The sequence below is a fragment of the Malus sylvestris genome, chromosome 11 (genome assembly GCF_916048215.2).
Source record: "Malus sylvestris chromosome 11, drMalSylv7.2, whole genome shotgun sequence".
NCBI lineage: Eukaryota > Viridiplantae > Streptophyta > Magnoliopsida > Rosales > Rosaceae > Malus > Malus sylvestris.
Genome location: NC_062270.1, coordinates 28,400,122 through 28,407,508, shown reverse-complemented (window position 1 = coordinate 28,407,508; position 7,387 = coordinate 28,400,122).

Here is a 7,387-nt window from a genome sequence, read left to right as displayed (position 1 = left end):
CGTTGCCAAAGCTCTCTTCAAAGAACGCACAACCAAAGCCGAAGCACTCCTTGAAGAATCAACAAGCACTCGTGCCGATTCTTTCAAGACTATGTTACAAGCTCAAAACTTGTAACGACGTTCGTTTCAAGATCAAGTCGCGAAGACCCTAGAATCCACGAAGTCCTACATCAACATCACCTTTGCCGCAACCCTAAACCTAAGGTAAAGATCATCCATGCATTGTTTCAAGCTCAAAACTTGAAGCAATCGTTCAATCGTTCATCCGAGATCAAGTCATCACGACCCTTGGATCAACAATTTAAGCATTTACATCAAATTTGAAGACTGAATCAGAGGAACATTGTAAACAAAGATTGTAACCTACAAATTCATCAATACAAATCTACTTTGTACACGTGTTATCGTTTCATTAGTTACAGAATTTTTGTGTTTACAATGGGAGAACTAAAAGGAGACACTAAACTATTAAATTTGAGTTCTAAATTTTAATCCAGATGATTAAGATGGAGGCTTCCCAGGTAACCAATGCAAGTTGTTAAGATCCTCATGAACTGTATATTTTTAATATTTGAAAACTTTTAGATTGAGTATACCTGGGCGGTTTCACGACGAAGTTATATCCGCACGTATTTTAACTATCTTTGCATACAAGGAGCCAAGTATTATCTGTTTACTGATTTACTGATAACAATGTTTTATTGTTTATGGTACATCTACAAAGACATTTGATCACACGTACATATTAACAATACAGTATATTGTGATTCCTCTTCACTTATAAGTGAGAGATCTTAGCGATGTAGGAATAAAGAAATTGCTTGATGATGCAGACAATTTAAAGATGTTCGGAGTGGTTTAGAGAATCTTTCCTAATAATGGGGATTTCTTGTTGCTTGTCATTTCATTTCCTTGAAACAAGTCTTATAATTTGTTCTTATGCCTTCTATTAGACATCTTTTGAATCAATATACAATTCAAAAACTGAGCGTTTCTCTCACAACTTATGGTATTCCAGAGTTCTTTTTTAAGGGAGACTGTTTGTGATCCCTTTTCTTACAACTTCTGTTGTGTCAGTTAGCATCGAGCCAGGTTTTCTGATTCAATGGCTGAAGACGAAGTAAGAGCTAACCCTAATATCACAAGTTTCGCAAATGTGAGTCTAGAACTTGTGACTATGAAGGGTCGCATCAATCATTCAATGCAAAATTCTCTTGCTGAAATTAGAGAGATGATTACAGGCTTGGCCGTAGGCGACGCTCAACGTGTTGTGCATGATCACGAACTGGTTGCAAGACCCGAACGAGTCAAAGTACAGAATAATCCTTTCCCTAATGGGGATTCAGATTCTGAAGATAAGGTTATCCCTGCCATCCCTGAAAACCCACGAGAGGAAAATAAAAAAATCAAAATTTCCACTTGCAATTGAAACCTATCGATTGAAGAGTTCTTAGATTGGCTTCAGAGTGCGAGGCGTTTTTCAAACATGCAGAGATCGTTGAAGCAAGACAAGTTAAAGTTGTGGCATGGAAGCTAAAGTGAATGACTGCCGTTTGGTGGGATGAGCAACAAGAGTCCAAGGTGCGACAAGGGAAGAATTGTCTCCAGACTTTGCGTAATATGCAGAGCATGCTTCAGGCTTGTTTCCTTCCCCAGAACTACGAGTAATTGTTGTTTGAAAAATACCACGGCTATGTACAAGGTAGTCGAATTGTGTAAGGGTATTGGTAGGGTTTTTCACCCTCGCTGTAAGAAATCAACTTACTGAATCCCTTACATAACAAACAACACGATATTTGTTGGGATTAAGACCTTCCATTCGTGACAAAATTGGGTTACAGCGTGTTAACACCCCCTCAAAAGCAGAAGAGTTGGCTATTAGCACCGAGTTACTGGAGAAAAATCGCAATAACCAGGGCTTTGGTTTTAGAAAGCAGTGGGGAGAGTCATATCAATCTTTCAACAATATCCCAAGAAACAAAGATATGGTGCAGCAGCCACAGGATTCCAAGGGTCCAGAAAAAAGGGTTGAAAATAAGGTCGATTATCTATGAACGAAGAATAGTCATTGTAACACCACTCGTTTTCAGAACAACAACTTTCACGAGTAAACTAATCTGTATGCCAAGCCTTGCGAGAACATGTGTTACAAATGAGGCAGCCATGGGCATCCCACAAGTGCCTGTAGGGGCAGCAAGACAATGAATTTAGTAGAAGGAGGTAACAATGAAGAAGTAGAGGACGAATGTGATGAGGATGTGGCTGAGAAAGAAGGAGATGAGTTAGCAGTAGTCTTACGAGTGCTTTATTCCAAACCCAGCGATGACAACATCATCAAATCTTTCTTTCCAAGTGCACTATTCAGGACAAAGTTTGTCAATTGGTAATAGACGGAGGTAGTTGTGAGAACTTTGTTGCTAAAAAGGTCGTGGACCACTTTCAACTCCAAACTAAGTAACATTCACACCCATACTCAGTAAGGTGGATTAAGAAGGGCCTGACAAAAAGAGTGATTGAAACTTCTAAGGTTCTTATCTCTATTGGGAAGTTTTACAAGGAGGAAGTTGTGTGTGATGTAGTTGACATGGATGTGACTCATGTGCTGCTTGGTAGACTATGGCTATGGGATAGAGGCATCATGCACAAAGGTCGAGACAATGTCTATAAGTTTAATTAGGAATCGCATCACATCACTATGTTCCCTAATGAAAAATCAATTGATGCTGCCATAAAAGTTGATAATCCGAAGAAATTCCTCACCTTGCTCACATATAAGTGCGATGTTACAGCTGAAGAAAAGAGACCAAGGTAATTTGTGCTTTGGTCATGAAAGGCCTCCTAACAGTACAAGACCGAAAGTTGCAGATTTCGGACAAGGTTCAAGCAATCCTACGAGATTTTGAGGATTTGGTGAGTGATGATATTCCGAATGAGTTACCTCCCATGTGGAATATACAACGTCAAATCAATTTCATTCTTAGGGCAAGCTTGCTGAATCTGCCACACTACATGATGAGTTCAAAAGAGAGTGAGATCCTGTGGGAGAAAACTGAAGAGTTGTTAAAGAAGGGTTTCATTCGTGAAAGCCTTAGTCCATGTGCATCATCGGTTTTTCTTATGCCTGAGAAAGACAAGACATGGAGGATGTGTGTTGATAGCCAAGACATCAACAAGATCACTATCAAATATCGTTGTCCCATTCCCCGTTTGGACGACATGTTGGAAAAATTAGTTGGTTCCATAATATTTTCTAAGATCGATTTATGAAGCGGGTATCATGAAATTCGAATCCGCCCAAGAGACGAATGGAAGACAGCATTCAAGAGTAAAGATAGCTTATATGAATGGTTGGTGATGTCGTTCGGTCTTTCCAATGCTCCTAGCACGTTCATGGGACTAATGAACCAGGTGCTTCATCCATTTATCAGATTATTTGTTGTTGTATACTTTGATGATATTCTGATTTATAGCAAATCTGAGCAAGACCATTTAGAACATTTGAGACAGGTACTTCATGTATTACAAGAAAACAAATTGTACGTTAACTTCAAGAAGTGCAGTTTCTTCACCGATTGACTATTGTTCCTGGGGTATGTAGTGAGTTCGGATGGCATCCATGTAGACGAATAGAAATTACAAGCCATTTGAGATTGGCCAACTCCCAAAAATGTATCTGAACTGCGAAGTTTCCATGGCCTTGCAACATTTTATCGACGGTTCGTAAGGAACTTTAGCACCATTGTGGCACCTATGACAAAATGTTTAAAGAAGGGAAACTTGTATTGGGGTGCAGAACAGGACAACAACTTTGCTTTAATTAAAGAAAAGCTATGCTCTGCTCCCATCCTCAACTTATCCAACTTTGATAAGGTTTTTTAAGTTGAATGTGATGCAAACATGGTGGAGCTGTTTTATCTTAAGAAAAACGTCATGTTGCATTTTTTGGCTAGAAGCTCAGTGAAGCTCACCAAAAATGGAGTACATATGCTCAGGAGTTTTATGCTGTCATTTGTGTTTTACGCCAATGGGAGCACTACCTCATTCAGAATGGATTTGTCCTATACACTGACCATCAGGCACTGAAATAGGTCAATAATCATAAAAGTGTTGACAAGATGTACATTTGATGCATGACTTATCTCCAAAAATTTCCTTATGTCATCAAGCACCAATCTGGCACACTCAATCGCCTAGCCGATGCACTGAGCAGGAAATCCTAATTGTTGGTGACTTTGAGACATGAGATTGTGGGGTTTGAATTCTTGAAGGAGCTTTATGAGGAGAATGACGACTTTAAAGACATTTGGGAAAGTGTCTCCGCTTCCATCCTCCTTTTGACTTTCATATTACCGATGGGTTTCTTTTTCAAGAGGCATAATTTGTGTATTCCATGTTGTTCATTGCGAGAGAAACTCATCAGAGACCTGCATGGTGGTGGTTTAAGTGGTCATCTTGGGTAGGCCTGGCAAACGGGTCGTGTCTGTCGTATTCATGTTGTTTTCGTGTAACACCTGTTATCTTAACGGGTCGTGTCGTGTCACACCTGTTATCTTAACAGGTCGGGTCACTTTACCCAACGGGTAAAGTGACCCGTTGGGTAAAGTGACCCGACTCGTTATGACCCGTTAAGAAAAATATTTTTTTTTCTTAAATTTGCACATACCACACATTGCCACTTAAATATTACTTCAAAACATTAAAACACATTTATCGTTTTAGTACTACATCTACACTTGAAAATAAGATCCTAATAAAAAAAACAATCAAACACTACTAGTCTATTACAAAATATTAAATGTGCAAGGATATGCAAAATGAAAGAGTTTTTGTTTTCAAGGTTGTGAAGCCTTTCATTAAGTATAACATAAGATTTTGTGGTATCCACTAGTGTGAATATTTTAAATTGAAGATCGAGTTCATTCATTGTATTCATATAGGGTCAATGAGTGTAGCTGTAAAAAAATCATCAAAATCAGAGTTAAATTAACCGTTAAATCATGATTTTGCGTTGACAATCGTCAAAAAGTTTTGTCCTGTTACTTGATCTTTGAATGTTTGTTTTTTGCAATTTTTGGCGTATGCAATCTCGAAGCATATACAAACAAGTTTGACAGTTGGATCGTTGAAATTAGTTTCATAGAATGCGTATCTCATCAAAACGATAGATTCACTAACACGGAGTTTTGTTTATCCTTTCATTAAGTATAACATAAGATTTTGTGATATCCACTTGTGTAAATATTTTAAATTGAAGATCGAATTCATTCATTGCATTCATATAGGGTCAATGAGTGTAGCTGTAAAAACTCATCAAAATCAAAGTTAAAATAACCATTAAATAGTGATTTCTTGTTTATAACCGTCGAAAAATTTTGTCCCGTTTCTTGATCTCTGAATGTTTGTTTTTTACGATTTTTGGCGTATGCGATCTCGAAGCATATACAAACAATTTTGACGGTTGGATCGTTGAAATTAGTTTCGTAGGATGTGTATCCCATCAAAATGATAGATTCACTAACACTTAGAGTTTGTTTATACTTTCATTAAACATAACATAAGTTTTTGTGGTATCCACTTGTGTAAATATTTTAAATTGAAGATCAAATTCAATCATTGTATTCATATAGGGTCAAGGAGTGTAGCTGTAAAAAAAATCATCAAAATCGAAGTTAAAATAATCGTTAAATCGTGATTTTTCATTTATAGCCGTCAAAATGTTTTATGACGTTACTTGATCTCTGAATGTTTGTATTTTAGGATTTTTGGCGTATGTGATCTCGAAGAATATACAAACAAGTTTGACGGTTGGATCATTGAAATTAGTTTTGTAGGAAACGTATTTCATCAAAACGATATATTCACTAACACTTAAGAGTTTATTTATCCTTTTATTAAGTATAACATAAGATTTTGTGGTATCCACTTGTATAAATATTTTAAATTGAAGATCGAATTCACTCATTGTATTCATATAGGGTCAATGAGTGTAACTGTAAAAAATCATCAAAATTGGAGTTAAAATAACCATTAAATCGTGATTTTTCGTTTATAATCGTCGAAAAGTTTTGTCTCGTTACTTGATCTCTGAATGTTTGTTTTTTACGATTTTTGGCGTATGCGATCTCGAAGCATATACGAACAATTTTGACAGTTGGATCGTTGAAATTAGTTTCGTAGGATGCGTATCCCATCAAAATGATAGATTCACTAAAATTTAAGAGTTTATTTATACTTTCATTAAGCATAACATAAGTTTTTGTGGTATCCACTTGTGTAAATATTTTAAATTGAAGATCAAATTCAATCATTGTATTCATATAGGGTCAAGGAGTGTAGCTGTAAAAAATGATCAAAATCGGAGTTAAAATAACCGTTAAATCGTGATTTTTCGTTTATAACCGTCGAAAAGTTTTATCTTGTTACTTGATCTTTGAATGTTTGTTTTTTACGGTTTTTGGCGTATCCGATCTCGAAGCATATACAAACAAGTTTGACGGTTGGATCATTGAAATTAGTTTTGTAGAATACGTATCTCATCAAAACAATATATTCACTAACACTTGAGGTTTATATATCCCTTTATTAAGTATAACATAAGATTTTGTGGTATCCACTTGTATAAATATTTTAAATTGAAGATTGAATTCCTTCATTGTATTCATATAGGGACAAGGAGTGTAGCTGTAAAAAATCATCAAAATCGGAGTTAAAATAACCGTTAGATCGTGATTTTTTGTTTATAACCGTCGAAAAGTTTTGTCCTGTTACTTGATCTCTGAATGTTTGTTTTTTGCGATTTTTGGCGTATACGATCTCGAAGCATATACAAACAATTTTGACGGTTGCATCGTTGAAATTAGTTTCGTAGGATGCGTGTACCATCAAAATGATAGATTCACTAGCACTTAGAGTTTATTTATACTTTCATTAAGCATAACATAAGTTTTTGTGGTATCCACTAGTGTAAATATTTTAAATTGAAGATCAAATTCAATCATTGTATTCATATAGGATCAAAGAGTCTAGCTGTAAAAAATCATCAAAATTGGAGTTAAAATAACCGTTAAATCGTGATTTTTCATATATAACCTTCAAAAAGTTTTGTCCCACTTTTTGATATCTGAATGTTTGGTTTTTACGATTTTTGCCGTATGCGATCTCTGAATTATAATTATTATAGTTTTTAGGGGTATAAAATTGTTCAATTAATATATATAATTATTATAGTATATTTTTAGGGTTATAAAATTATAAAATTAATATTTTGCTTATTGTGTTAACCACATGTAAACCCGAACCAACCCGTTATCTTAACAGGTGCTTATCGGGTTACCCGATAACGACCCGATTCGTTATCGTGTCGACTCAAACACCTGTTAATTTTGTG